Here is a 15,943-nt window from a genome sequence, read left to right on the forward strand (position 1 = left end):
TATTGAGTAATTCATGTCACAATATGTACCTGGCCTGTGGCAATATTTACATTCCATTTATTTTTTATATAAGGGTACTTTCACACTTGCGTTGGTTTTTTTTGGCGCAATCCGCTGTCTTGGGAAACAGCGGAATCCGTTAACGGATTCCGTTGTTTCCCATAGACTTGCATTGATGACGGATTGTGCCAAAAGTACCTGCGTTGCTTCCGTTGGCCGATGCTCCGTTGCTTCCGCCAAGCGGAAGCAACGCAGAATGTAACGTTAAATGCTGGCGTCAAAATGACGCCAAACAACGGATTCCGTTGGTTCCGTTAAAATTTATAATGATTCCCTATGGTAGCGGATTCCGTTGCTAAGTGCTTAACAACGGAATCTGCTGCTGGGTTCCGCTAATTTATTCTGCGCATGCCCAGAATGAAAAAAAATAAAAAAATAAATAAAACAGAGCCGACGGATTCCGTTAGACGGACGCCTAACGGACGCCAAACGGATGCAACGGTCCGTTATTTCACAGGAATCAGCTAACGGATTCCTGTGAAATAACGGACCCATTGCATCCGTTGACACCACAAAAATAACGGATGCGTCAAAACGACGCCGCAACGGATCCAGCGGATTCAACACAACGCAAGTGTGAAAGTACCCTAATTGGGCCTTTAAACAATAGAGATACAGAGAAGGCATCAGATGTTACCTTACATATTAACGGATAACATTGTTCACAAGACCAAATATTTTCTTTTAAATTTCTGAGTCCCCCCCCCCGCTTCTGTTCTGCCATCACATTTAAAGAAAATCAGGTTTTTGCTATGAAATCTCAGAGCGGCACGATGTAGGGGCAGAGAGCCTGATTCTGGCAGCTTCCTAAGCTGCTTGGTGCCGTTTTGGTAGAATCCCTAAACGTAGCAGAGCTCGGAATGCTGATCTGTTTTTAACCCCGCCCACACCACTGATTAGCAGCTTCCTGTGTTCTCTGTCAGTGATCTGCCAATCAGTGGTGGGGGCGGGGTTACACAGATTAGCTGAACTGCATTGCACAAGACCTAGTCCTTCAGTGATAATCTCCTGCTGATAAAACACTGATTCTGAGACTTCGGATTAAGGATGTTGCGACATCCGAAACGAGTGAATAATTCACTTCTGAAACTTGGGCAATGGTTTTATTGGAAGAATTTTAATGAATAAAGGAGAGTACAGAGTTTGTGAAGCTGGAGTTTATTTGAATTATTGCACCTGTCTCGACTTTTCCTTTATTATGGGACTATGCCTCATTGTCAACCGATGTTACTGCCAGCCTGCTGTCTGACATCACCGCCATAATACAATTAACACTAAACACGGTACTTCAAGGGTTTACAGGTCAGACAAGATGAGCAAGAAGTACCTTATGTCAGATCCAGAAACTCGTATATCAACTATAGAAGATGACAAAACCCAAGACAGAGATAAACTGAGCAAATACCTTGCAGTAAGTAAAAAGTAATAGTACACAAACAGTGGGAAAAAAAGTATTTAGTCAGCCGCTAATTGTGCAAGTTCTCCCACTTATAAAAATGAGGTCGGCCAGTAATTGACATCATATGTGACCACAACTATGGGAGAAAAAATGAGAAAACAAATCCAGAAAATCACCGCGTCTGATTTGGAAGATTTTTTTTCAAATTTTGGTGGAAAATAAGTATTTGGTCAATACCAAAAGTTCATCTCAATATTTTGTTCTATATCCTTTGTTGGCAATGACAGAGGTCAGATGTTTTCTGTAAGTCTTCACAAGGTTGGCACACACTGTTGGTGGTATGTTGACCCATTCCTCCATGCAGATCTCCTCTAGAGCAGTGATGTTTTGGGCCTGTCACTGGGCAACACGGACTTTCAACTCCTTCCAAAGGTTTTCTATGGGGTTGAGATCTGGAGACTGGCTAGGCCGCTCCAGTACCTTCTTATGCTTCTTATGAAGACACTCCTTTGTTGTCCTGGCAGTGGGCTTGGTATCATTATCATGCTGAATGACCCAACCACGTTTCATCTACAATGCCCTTGCTGATGGAAGGAGGTTTGCACTCAAAATCTCAGGATACATGGCCCCATTAATTCTTTCATATACACGGATCAGTCTTCCTGGTCCCTTTGCAGAGAAACGGCCCCAAAGCATGATGTTGGCACCCCTATGCTTCACAGTAGGTATGGTGTTCTTTGGATGCAACTCAGCATTCTGTCTCCTCCAAACACGACGAGTTGTGTTTTTACCAAACAGTTCTACTTTGGTTGCATCTGACCATATGACATTCTCCCAATAATCTTATGGATAATCCAAATGCTCTTTAGCAAACTTCAGACGGGCCCAGGCATGTACTGGCTTAAGCAGAGGGACACGTCTGACACTGTAGGATCTGTGTCTCTGGTGGTGTAGCGTGTTACTGACGGTATCTTTTGTAACGTTGGTCTCAGTTCTATGCAGGTCATTCACTAGGTCCCCCGTGTGGTTCTGGGATTTTTGCTCACTGTTCTTGTGATCATTATGACCCCACAGGGTGAGATGTTCTGTGGAGCGCCAGAGCGAGGGAGATTATCAGTGGTCTTGTATGTCTTCCATTTTCTTATTATTGCTCCCACAGTTGATTTCATCACACCAAGCTGCTTGCCTATTGCAGATTCTGTCTTCCCAGCCTGGTGAAAGGCTACAATTTTGATTCTGGTGTCCTTCGACAGCTCTTTGGTCTTCACCATAGTGGAGTTTGGAGTGTGACTGTTTGAGGTTGTGAACAGGTGTCTTTTATACTGATATTTTCCACCATAATTTGCAAATAAAATCTTGCCAAATCAGACGCGGTGATTTTCTGGATTTGTTTTCTCATTTTGTCTCTCATAGTTGTGGTCACCTATGATGTCAATTACAGGCCAACCTCATCTTTTTAAGTGGGAGAACTTGTACAATTGATGGCTGACTAAATACAGTGAACCTTGCTTAACGAGAACAATCCGTTCTGGGACTGTGCTTGTTAATCAAGGTACTCGTTCAGCAGAGCAAGATTTCCCATAGGAAATCATTGCAATGCTGACGATCCGTTCCACAACTTCTAAAATGTCCCATCCTGGTCCTCTATTCTATCATTCCACACATGCACAAACATGCACAACCACACGTACAAAACACACACAAACTCACACAAACTCACACAAACATGCAAGCACGCATGCACACACACATATTATATGCTCACCTTACCTTCCGTTCCATCGCCGGTCTGCTGGGACTTGCTGTTCTCTGGTACGGGGCCGGGCTGTGTAACGCGTTACCATAACGACGAAGCAGGAACTTCCCGGCCAGAGCGCTGACGTCAAAGGCAGAGCCGCTTGCCTCTGATTGGCCAGCGCTCTGCCTTTCATTAGCGGTGACAGGAAGTTCCTCCCTCGTCGCTATGGATGCAGATACACAGCATGGACAGCGGCGCACTACAGCACCCAGGAGGCCGGCGATGAAACGAAAGGTAAACATATTATGTTATATTATATGCTCACCTTATCTTCCATTCCATCGCAAGCCTCCTTGGTCTTGTAGTTCGCCGCGAGGACGTCGCGATGTACCCGGGAACTACAAGAACCATGAGACCGGCGGTGGAACGGAAGGTAAGGTGAGCATAATACTGTATGTGCGTGTGTGCTTGTGTGTGTTTGTGTGTGTTTGTGCGTACATGTGTGTGTTTGTGTGGACTGCAAGTGCGGGTCAGAGCACGGTGGATGTGTGTCGCCCTGGGCAAGCCAGGGGACACAGGTCACAACACCACCACACCCCACACTCCAGGTAGGCACATCTACTAACCAGAAATCCTTGTTGCCTTCCTCCAGGAGTCTGATGATGCACACCAGGGGGTGGGCCAGGCGGTTGGCTCCGCCCACCAAGGAGCTCACAGCTCTGGAGGCAGGAAGTGTCAGGCAGTCTAGTCAGGGAGGAGGAAGTGGAAGGAGTGAGGAGTAGCCCAGGCAGGGGCTAGAGTAAACAACTAAGAAGTGAAAGTGGAGGAAAGAAAAGGAGTAAAGGAGGAAAGCAAGAAGTGGTGACAGAGCAGAGAGTGTGCAAAGCCTGAGAGCCCAGCTGTGTGTAGGGCTAGAACAGCAAGGTCAGCGACGGCGGTAACTGTCCGGAGGGGGACCGTTTGGAAGTTCCTGGAAGGACCCCGTTGGCTGTGTGCCCGGTGGTCTGGAGCAGTGTTCCAAAAGACAGTCAGCACCAGGGCAGGGGCCTCTCGGACCCCGGCAAGGCTAGGAGTCGCCAAATTTGCCGAATCCGTCAGTGAAGGGGACGTAGATTCCCCCAACAACCAAGTCCCGATTGAAGGCAACAGTCCAACCTGTACAACAGAGGCACCGCCACTGCCAGGGCACCAGTCTCTGAGAGCCAGCGCCTGCGGGCAAAGTGTAGTGCTCCTCCGGCCCAGCTTGAAGCCGGGGAGCGGGTTACCGGTGGGGACCCATCGCAACCATCCGTACATACAGGTGCAAGGAAGAGGGACATCACCGTCACCTACCGGGGAAGCAAAGCAGCCGTCTGTGGGACCGTCCTACCAGCCGTTTGGTTTACCGTACAAACTGTGTCCAAGTCTCAGGCTGAGTGAGTACCACAGTGCCGCAAGGCACAGCGCTGTCCCCGCGTCCCTGCGCCCACCAAGCCCTGCACCTCCCAAGCCATCACCGGGCCCCGGGATCACCACCCCTACCCACGGAGGGGCAACACAACACCTGGCTGCTCCCCATCACCATCCCCGGGATCCCCGCATTGAGCAGCGGTGGTGCTACACATCACCACAACCGTGGGTGGCGTCACGGACATTATCCCAACACCCCAAACCCCCTTTCACTCACGGGCGAGGAGTGCCGCTCGAGAAACCCCGGGATCCGGCCCACAGCTCGAGCCACCACTGAGCAGCTGCCGGACCCGAGCAGAAGGGGTGAGCGCGGTGTGTTTACACCCTCCTCCCCGCCCGCGACAACTTGGCGTCACGAACAGGATCTTACCGCTCTGCCGTCTGGTAGAGGTGCGCCTTGTTACCGCCGGAGGTATCCGGCAGAAAAATTTCAGAAGCTGCCATCTTTGGCGCGAAAAGTTCCCGCTCGAGCGTCTTCTCGAGCAGTAGAGGCGCGAAGGCCAAAACCCCGCCCCGAGAGAGGAGGGGCCGGAAAGAGCTAAGGGGGACGCGATGGCGGCTGACCGCATGTAGCTGCGGCTATAAAAGCAGGGACGCCAGGACTCTGCAAACATCCCGTTCCTGGAAACAAACGAACCAGCCGTCATGTGGATGCCGTCCCGCGACACCGTGCCCCCCGCGCCTGGGACCGCGGCGTGGGTGGAGATCCGGACCGCGCAGCTCTACCAAAGGCTGCAGGTGAAGATGCAGCTCCTCATGGAGGAGTGGGAGGCCGACATGGCGGACGTTGTAGCCACCGTGCGGAGACGCGAGGAGGAAGCGGAGAAAGGGAGGGTGAGTGACCCACGTCCCGACGCCCTTGAGGGGCCGGTCATCGCGGCTGTGGGGCCCGGTCCAAGCCCTCTCCCTTCGCTGCCTCCCTCGCCACCCGTTCCGGAGGCCGTGACCCCGCCACTAGGCCTGCTACCACCGCAACCGGTAGCAGTACCCAGCGTCACCGCCCAAGCGGGCCAACCTGTAGCCGGAGCCCGCAGCAAGTCTGCAGTGTTGCCGTGGAAGACTCCGAAGACCGAACCGGAGGCATCCCCTGAGAAACTCCCCGAGCCGGAGCCGATGACCCGCTCCGGGCCGAAGGCCCAGCAGCGGAAAGCCCCTAGGCCCATCCCCCACACCTCGGCTGAGGTAGCGCCGGGTTGTTGCTGCAGGGCAGCGCCCAAGGCCATGACACCGCGGGATACGCCACCCACCTTCCTGACAGTGGGTAACGTTCTGGATGTCCCGCGGGGCCCGACCCGTGCGCCGGTGCTGGCAGCAGCGCCGTACTGGGATAGGGAGCCGGTACCGCTGGGCCTGGAGATCGCCGAGAGGGAGAGGAGGAAGGCCGAGCTGGTGGCCAGAGCGATCCGGGAGAAAGAAAATCTCCGGCAAGCGACCTTCCGTGACCGGGGACCGCTGTACGAGGGGCAGGTGAGGCGGTTTGATGTCCGCCGGGGCTACGGGTTCATCTACGAGCCGGGCCTGGAGGCCAAGGTGTTTGTAGCCCGGCGGGACGTGCATGCTCACCTGCCCGAAGAACATCCCGGCCGTAACCTGATGCCGGGAGATATTGTGCAGTATACCCGGCACTTTGGGGAGCGAGGATGGTTTGCGCTGGACGCTAAACTCAGGATTGGCCCGGAGGCCCGAGCGAGCGCAGACCTCTACCCCTTGCCGGCAACCCCAGCGCTTGAAAGACCGGAGTAGGGCAATAAAGGCCCGCAGCACCGTCCCCGTTGGGACCACCTGTCTGTTGAAAAAGTTTGAAAATTTGCAAAAGTTGAAAGATGATGAAAAATGATTATCCGAGTTTTCACCTGATTCACCGTGTGATTTGCAACCGGCTAGAGCTGGCACCGTTGTCCCCGTGGGGACCGTTTAAAGTTTAAAAGTTTGCATGGGAACTATCCATGGACAAGCCCGTGAACTCTGCAGGGCAACCACAAACGTTAGTGGCTTGTAAATATGTTGGGTACCGTTACCGTTTCCGCAGTGCCGCCTCCGGAGAGGCAGGTTGGAGGGAGGGCCCTGAGCAGAGCAGGCCAGGGCCCAGCCACCAAAGGAACCGGTGGCTACCCTCTGGAAGGGAAGGACAGATCCCGCTCGGGTACCGTGTGCTGGACTGTGGGTCAAGGGGTGCTGCCTGGGTTTTAGGGGCAGCATCAGGGCCAGGTTACTTGGGTGGGAGAGAGCGGAAACCGTGACCGTATACCGTTGAAACGTTAAAAGTAAATGTGCCTCCCGTCTTGGGAAGATTATTTAAAAATGTTATGCATGTTGTTTAACCCTGTTATCCCCTTTTTCAGAAAAATAAAACCGGTGTAGGACGGCAGCCCGCGGACGGTCTGCGTTTTGCTAAGGGGGAATGTGTCGCCCTGGGCAAGCCAGGGGACACAGGTCACAACACCACCACACCCCACACTCCAGGTAGGCACATCTACTAACCAGAAATCCTTGTTGCCTTCCTCCAGGAGTCTGATGATGCACACCAGGGGGTGGGCCAGGCGGTTGGCTCCGCCCACCAAGGAGCTCACAGCTCTGGAGGCAGGAAGTGTCAGGCAGTCTAGTCAGGGAGGAGGAAGTGGAAGGAGTGAGGAGTAGCCCAGGCAGGGGCTAGAGTAAACAACTAAGAAGTGAAAGTGGAGGAAAGAAAAGGAGTAAAGGAGGAAAGCAAGAAGTGGTGACAGAGCAGAGAGTGTGCAAAGCCTGAGAGCCCAGCTGTGTGTAGGGCTAGAACAGCAAGGTCAGCGACGGTGGTGACTGTCCGGAGGGGGACCGTTTGGAAGTTCCTGGAAGGACCCCGTTGGCTGTGTGCCCGGTGGTCTGGAGCAGTGTTCCGAAAGACAGTCAGCACCAGGGCAGGGGCCTCTCGGACCCCGGCAAGGCTAGGAGTCACCGAATTTGCCGAATCCGTCAGTGAAGGGGACGTAGATTCCCCCAACAACCAAGTCCCGATTGAAGGCAACAGTCCAACCTGTACAACAGAGGCACCGCCACCGCCAGGGCACCAGTCTCTGAGGGCCAGCGCCTGCGGGCAAAGTGTAGTGCTCCTCCGGCCCAGCTTGAAGCCGGGGAGCGGGTTACCGGTGGGGACCCATCGCAACCATCCGTACATACAGGTGCAAGGAAGAGGGACATCACCGTCACCTACCGGGGAAGCAAAGCAGCCGTCTGTGGGACCGTCCTACCAGCCGTTTGGTTTACCGTACAAACTGTGTCCAAGTCTCAGGCTGAGTGAGTACCACAGTGCCGCAAGGCACAGCGCTGTCCCCGCGTCCCTGCGCCCACCAAGCCCTGCACCTCCCAAGCCATCACCGGGCCCCGGGATCACCACCCCTACCCACGGAGGGGCAACACAACACCTGGCTGCTCCCCATCACCATCCCCGGGATCCCCGCATTGAGCAGCGGTGGTGCTACACATCACCACAACCGTGGGTGGCGTCACGGACATTATCCCAACACCCCAAACCCCCTTTCACTCACGGGCGAGGAGTGCCGCTCGAGAAACCCCGGGATCCGGCCCACCGCTCAAACCACCACTGAGCAGCTGCCGGACCCGAGCAGAAGGGGTGAGCGCGGTGTGTTGACACCCTCCTCCCCGCCCGCGACAGATGTACGGAACCGGAAGTGTGTGCAGTGAGGACTCCGCTCGTACAGCAAAGCTTTCTCGTAAATCGAGTTACAAATTTACAGAAAGCTTTGCTTGTTAAGCGAAATTCTCGTTAAGAGGGTTACTCGTTAAGCGAGGTTCCACTGTACCTGTTTCCCCCACTAGTAACGATGTTTTTTTGTTTTGTTTTTTTTAAATCCGATTATTGTTATTGAACATTTTACTAAGATTACACACATATCACAATAGCAAGAAGCTTTAATTAAGCCATAATAATCGCCAGTGGATCCTCCTCAGAAATATCTGGTATATGAAAACTTTGGGATCTGATCTTATCTGTATACCATAAATCATATTTACTATATCTAGGACATCATTCCAGAATGTGCTGAGTTAATTCGATTCCCAAAACATATACAGTACAGACCAAAGGTTTGGACACACCTCATCTCTAGAACAACTATTAAGAGGAGACTTTGTGCAGCAGGCCTTCATGGTAAAATATAAACCTACAGCTTCCCTTAAAGGGAGGGTCTCAATGAGAACAGCAAACCAAAAAAGATCCCAGTGGTCAAAAACACCAATAAATGAGATGAGAGGAAGACCACTGGTAAAAGAAGAGACCAAGGACAAGTACTTAGTAAAATATTTCACTAAGTACTTGTCCTTGGTCTCTTCTTTTACCAGTGGTCTTCCTCTCATCTCATTTATTGGTGTTTTTGACCACTGGGAGCTTCATGGTAAAATAGCTGCTAGGAAACCACTGCTAAGGACAGGCAACAAGCAGAAGAGACTTGTTTGGGCTAAAGAACACAAGGAATGGACATTAGACCCCAAAAACCATCAATTTACACTACTCTCATAAAAAATATATTTTATTCAATAAATATTCTAAAACAGAACAATTGTGATGTTCTCTCTCTTATCATCAAGACCACATATAGGACAAAGACAATTGGTGCAGGTGTTAACCAGTGTTAAACCCTCGCCAAAAAATAGGCTCAGGACAGATGGTTCGTAAGGGAGAACAGGGTTCAGAGGTTTTCTTAGATAAGTATCAGGATAATACTGCGCCACATGGATCCTAAGTTTTTCTCCTGCGCATTATCTCAGGGTCCTAAACCTCTGTTCCTATCGATACGCTATCCCTCACTGTCCTAGTAGCCTATAGCGGGGGTGGCCATCACCAGAAAAAGTGATACGGTGTAGTGCGTTAGTTATCAAGGTTCTTCAATGGGACACGGTTTCCCTTGCATAGGTATAGAACTGTTAGGTAAGAGTCAAGAGGACTGTGGCGCCCCTGACCTGGTCAGGCACCACTGAGTACTGCACCCATGCTGGGGACAGTACAATACAGGTAATCCAGATGGCTGACTGGGGTGTGGAACACAGGCGCATAGTGATCAGGCCTCACACATGTACCTAAGAGAGGACCCCTGGGGAACCCAGGAGGGGGCAGAGCCTACGCCTTCACTGGAATAGTGGAGGGGGTGAGAGCTTCCATCTCCTCTCAAGGGGTGTGGTAAGAGAGTCTGGTTGCTAGGTGGCGTAGGCAGACACAAGTGGGGAAGGAAAGAGAGATAGGAGGAGTTAGTTAGAGCTTGGAGCTCGGACTGAGGAGATGTCAGCAGAAAGAGCGGAGATGGAAAAACCCACCAGTGAGTCGGTTAGAGCAGAACTCCAGAGGGCTCAGTGAGGAGCAGACCTGTGGGGCTGATGCTGTCTAACAGCGCCCGCGCAGTGACTACAGACGGGGGAGAACGGTCAACTAGAAGTGCTGCCTGAAAGCCAGCTTCAGCTAGAGAGTGCACGGAGTGGGAAGTACGGAGACTTCTAGAGAGCACCAGGCCCAACCGGGCGGCAGATCCCGAAGCGAGGATAGATTCACCTTTCCCTGCTAAACCTGCCGGTGTGGGGCTCCTAAAGCCCACACCACAACACCACAAAAGCCGCAGCCACGTAACCGCAGTGAGGGCCCATAGGTCATAGGAGGCAAGAGGCTGGAGTGGCCTGGTCCGGGGAACAAGCACACGGCAAACAACAAGGGGAGAGAGGCTGCAGCATCTTCCCTGGGTGACCCCCATAGGGACTCAAAGTCGGGGTCACCCCAAACCACCAAGGGCTAAGGAAGGCGAGTCAGTAGTCACCCTCATAAAGTCAGCCTGAAGGACACCTGGTTCCCATCTGGTTCATCTCAGCTACGCCCGGGCTACTCACCCTGCCATCTAATGTGAGTAAAACCCTGAAAGACATCCTGCCTGTGTGGTCATTCTGCGACTTGTGGTACTACAAACCTACACAGGGCCCTGGGGCTTGCCTCACTCTCAGGAGGCTACTACATCTAACTGCACACACCATCAGCCCCAGGCGACCCTCAACCTGCAGTGGCGGTCCCTACTGGCCGCAATACTGAGAGTGGCGTCACGATCAAAAACAGAAGATTTCCTACCAGTGACGGAGATCCAGCAACGTGGAGTCCCTGAAGGTAACGCACCGACACCGACACAACACCCGTGGGGCTTCACATCTGGCGTCACGAACAGGATAAGGACTAGACCTGTTGAGACAGGTGACCATGTGCCTGGGCGGTCCGCTTGAAAAATTGGAAGCGCCGCCATATTGCCACCATGAAAAGCGCGCTGAAAAACAACAGCAGCCCGCGCTGGAAGAAGTTACCGCCCACGAAGAGGTGTGGCTACCCAGAGATCCCCTGCAGAGTTCTGACCTTGCCAGCTATGAGAGTGGAAGCGTCGAGAAACGGCGGAACAGAAAGGGAGCCACAAGCCTGCTGCTGGGAGAGAAGCTGCTGAAAGAGGCAGAACAGAAGCTGGACAGCTTGCTACAGGAGGCAGCGACGAGGCCACCGCTGGGAGATCGTGCGGAAGACGGCGCAGAAGGAATGGCGTCTGACAGCAGGAACCCAGAACCAGGCTCCGCTGCCTGGTGGTATCGGGAGCTGGCCCAGTTCTGTGATCGACTGGAGACCCGGGTCATAGAGCAGGTCAGAGAAGAGTACGCGGAGTTCCTGGGGATGGCTGCGGCGGTGCGGACCTACGAGGAGGGAGCCGCGCGACGCATGTCAGACCGAGCGGCGACGACGCAGACCCCGATGCTGCCACCGGTGGGTGAGTCAAGTGATGCCCCGGCCAGCGCGAGTGCCCCGACCCCTGCAGCCACGCCCGCGGTCCCCGAAGAGGCGCCCGGCGCGGCGACGCTGGACCAGGCCGCAGCCACGCTAGAAGCAGCCCGCCAAGCCCAGGCCGCTGCAGCGATGCCCCGCCTGTCCCGCAGGGCTCCGACCACCACGGCAGTGCTCATCCGTGCTGCAGGTGTGACGCTGACCCAGGCTGCCACCCTGCTGAACCCAGCCCGCCAAGACTCCAACGCAGCAGCGACGCTCGTCCGCGCCGCAGGTGATATGCTGAACCAGGCCGCAGCCCCGCCGGGTGCGGCCCGCCAAGCTCCGACCACCGCAGCGATGCCCTGCCCGGCCCGCACAGACCAGGCCGCCGCAGCGATGCCCTGCCCGGCCCACACAGATCAGGCCGCCGCAGCGATGCCCTGCCCGGCCCGCACAGATCAGGCCGCCGCAGCGATGCCCTGCCCGGCCCGCACAGACCAGGCCGCCGCAGCGATGCCCTGCCCGGCCCGCCAAGACCAGGCCGCCGCCATACAGGGCGCGGCCCGCCAAGATAAAAGAGACATACCATTTACCCCGGCCTGCAAGGCCAGAGCTGATACCGCTCCCCAATCCACGGAGGTCTCTGATAGGAAGCCCACGCTGGAGGAAGAATACTGGCAGATGAGGGCTGACATGGAAGCCAAGTTTCCCCAGTGGTTGGTGGATCTGTACCTGCGCCCCCCATGCACCCCTGAGGAGATTCAGGCAACCCCTGCAGCCGCGCCGGAGAGTCCCCCGCCCGGGCCAGCAGAAGAAAGTCCATCCCCAGTCCTGCCACCAGAGGAGTGCCAGGAAGAACTAAGGGGGAGAGGAGGCCAGGAAGCAGAAGGGCTAACTCCGACGCCAGCCGCAGCAGACCCCTACCCAGAGCCGGAGATGCTGCCCTATTCCCGCTGGGAGGAGGAAGACTTGACACCGTCAGCAGACGAAGATCAGCCCAAAGACCTCACCTGGGAGCCTGCAGGCATGAACCCAGCCCGCAAGACACGGCGCAGCAGATCAAAGCGTCCTCCGACACCACAGTCCCCAGAACAGAAAGAGGTTACAGCCAGAGATCTGGAGGAGAAAAGGTGCCTAAGAAGGTCCAAAGCCCAGGCTAGAGGACCCCTTTACAGAGGAATAGTAGAGGACTTCAACCTGAAAAGTGGATACGGCTTCATTGTAGTGAAAGGAATAAAAGAGGGCATATTTGTTAACAGGAGAGATGTTCAAGCCCACCTGCCCAGAGGACATTCCGGCAGAAATTTGAAAATTGGAGAAGCAGTACAGTTCACTCTGCATGAAGGTGAAAGGGGATTGTATGCGCTCGATGTAGCACCATGTCCAAGACAAGAAAGACAAGAAAGACAAGAAAGACAAGAAAGACAAGAAAGACAAGAAAGACAAGAAAGACAAGACAGAGATAAAGAAACAGATACAGAAAAGGAATCAGATGCAGACCAAGAAAGGAAAGACACAGAACCTACAGATGAGGCAACCACAGATGAAGAAAGAGACAAAGAGCAGGAAAGTCACAGGTGCCAGTGCCCAACGTGCCCTCGCCCTAGTGAAAAAGAGGAGTAAAGTAAAGGAAAGTAAGAAGAGAAGTTACTGTTTTGATCAGTTTTGAAAAGTTTTGTTTTGCAACGTTTAAGAAATGCGCCCACAAAAACTATTGTGAGAAATAAACTTTAGGCTATGAACTTGCTATAGCCACAAACTCTCGCAGTGTAAATAGTTACACCAGTGGCACCACCACCAGGGCCAGCCTGTTTAGGGGCTTGGCTCGTCTGCAACCAGGGGGCCCGTCCGTAGAAAAGGGCCTTGGCTCACCTGCGACCAGAGAGCACGCCTGTTTATGGGGCCTTGGCTCACCACCACAAAGAGGGTACCTGGTCAGCACCAACTGTGGAGTCCGCCTCTGCATCCTGCCAGAAGAGGCTGACGGCGCGGATCCACCAGGCCAGGTATACCCTGAAGACCACCAGACCATGAAAGCCGCCTCTACATCCTGCCAGAAGTGGCTGAAGTTGCGGCCAACGTGAGAGGGTTTTGGGTGGGTTAACGGACTTGTGGGTGGAGGGTGGTGATGTCTGATACCTGGTGCTTTTAAAAATGTTTTACATGTTTTAATGTTTTATGCATTTTAAAATGTTGTCTTGCAGCCCGAGGACGTGCTGGTGATAACTAAGGGGGAATGTGGCGCCCCTGACCTGGTCAGGCACCACTGAGTACTGCACCCATGCTGGGGACAGTACAATACAGGTAATCCAGATGGCTGACTGGGGTGTGGAACACAGGCGCATAGTGATCAGGCCTCACACATGTACCTAAGAGAGGACCCCTGGGGAACCCAGGAGGGGGCAGAGCCTACGCCTTCACTGGAATAGTGGAGGGGGTGAGAGCTTCCATCTCCTCTCAAGGGGTGTGGTAAGAGAGTCTGGTTGCTAGGTGGCGTAGGCAGACACAAGTGGGGAAGGAAAGAGAGATAGGAGGAGTTAGTTAGAGCTTGGAGCTCGGACTGAGGAGATGTCAGCAGAAAGAGCGGAGATGGAAAAACCCACCAGTGAGTCGGTTAGAGCAGAACTCCAGAGGGCTCAGTGAGGAGCAGACCTGTGGGGCTGATGCTGTCTAACAGCGCCCGCGCAGTGACTACAGACGGGGGAGAACGGTCAACTAGAAGTGCTGCCTGAAAGCCAGCTTCAGCTAGAGAGTGCACGGAGTGGGAAGTACGGAGACTTCTAGAGAGCACCAGGCCCAACCGGGCGGCAGATCCCGAAGCGAGGATAGATTCACCTTTCCCTGCTAAACCTGCCGGTGTGGGGCTCCTAAAGCCCACACCACAACACCACAAAAGCCGCAGCCACGTAACCGCAGTGAGGGCCCATAGGTCATAGGAGGCAAGAGGCTGGAGTGGCCTGGTCCGGGGAACAAGCACACGGCAAACAACAAGGGGAGAGAGGCTGCAGCATCTTCCCTGGGTGACCCCCATAGGGACTCAAAGTCGGGGTCACCCCAAACCACCAAGGGCTAAGGAAGGCGAGTCAGTAGTCACCCTCATAAAGTCAGCCTGAAGGACACCTGGTTCCCATCTGGTTCATCTCAGCTACGCCCGGGCTACTCACCCTGCCATCTAATGTGAGTAAAACCCTGAAAGACATCCTGCCTGTGTGGTCATTCTGCGACTTGTGGTACTACAAACCTACACAGGGCCCTGGGGCTTGCCTCACTCTCAGGAGGCTACTACATCTAACTGCACACACCATCAGCCCCAGGCGACCCTCAACCTGCAGTGGCGGTCCCTACTGGCCGCAATACTGAGAGTGGCGTCACGATCAAAAACAGAAGATTTCCTACCAGTGACGGAGATCCAGCAACGTGGAGTCCCTGAAGGTAACGCACCGACACCGACACAACACCCGTGGGGCTTCACAGGACCACTTAGCTCATGGACCCCCTCAAACTCTCCCGACGCGTTTCACCCCCCCTAACGCAATACAGGGGATCATCAGGGGATCAATTCTGAATCACTTCATTAATTATCACACCTGAAATAAAGAGAAAAAAATGGAATGTATATGATGCATATACGACTATACTGTTGTTGGTCTATAGCACATTTGTCACTCACACAGGGGACTATTCCTGAGTTTCAGGCTAGGGCTTATTTCTTAGTTCATGTGTAACGTAGTTAAATGAAGACTTGTTAGTCCGGTCAGATGTTACTGACTAGTCCCTGTAAGTAAAGAGCAAGTGGTTAAGAGGTTATACACTTAGATCATCTGTATGTACGTGTGAAGCCCCGCTAGTATGTGTCGGTGCAGTACCTTCAGGGACTCCACGTGGATGGAACAGTCTGGTCACAGGTAGGGAACCTTATTTTAGGATTGTCGTGACGCCACTCTCAGTATTGCGGTCAGCGGGGACCGCCACTGCAGATTAAGGGATGCCTGGGGCTGATGGTGGGTGCAGTCAGTATATTAGCCCCCTGAGAGTGAGGCAAGCCCCAGGCCCCGGTGTATGTGTGTGGGACCACAGGTCGCAGAATGACTCAAACACAGTCCAAGAAGTCTTTCAACGTGTTTACTCACTGTTTGGAGGTCACGGTGAGGTGCCCGGGCGACACTGTGATAACCAGGTTGAACCAGGAATTCCAGGAGGCCGTTCTGAGGGTAGCTGTCCACTCGCCTTCCTTGCACTCTTTCTGTTTTAGGAGGATCCTTTGCTTGAAGCGTGGTAGGACCCCTCCAGGGAAGCTGTTACCACCCTGCTCCCCTCTCTCTGGCTCGTCTGCCGGCAGCGTGGCCTTGGTGGGATGGCTTCTGGCCCTGTCCCCTTATGGGCCTGGTGATTGCTGCTTGGCTCAAGCTCTGTGTAGTCGTGGTGAGGGCATGAAGTACCCCCCCCCACCTGTAGGTTAAGCAGCTCTGGATGATCTGCTGCCTGTACTGGGGACCTAGTTCCCCTTGTGTGCTCGGATACCGGGATC

Source organism: Anomaloglossus baeobatrachus, chromosome 11, assembly GCF_048569485.1.
Source record: "Anomaloglossus baeobatrachus isolate aAnoBae1 chromosome 11, aAnoBae1.hap1, whole genome shotgun sequence".
Lineage (NCBI taxonomy): Eukaryota > Metazoa > Chordata > Amphibia > Anura > Aromobatidae > Anomaloglossus > Anomaloglossus baeobatrachus.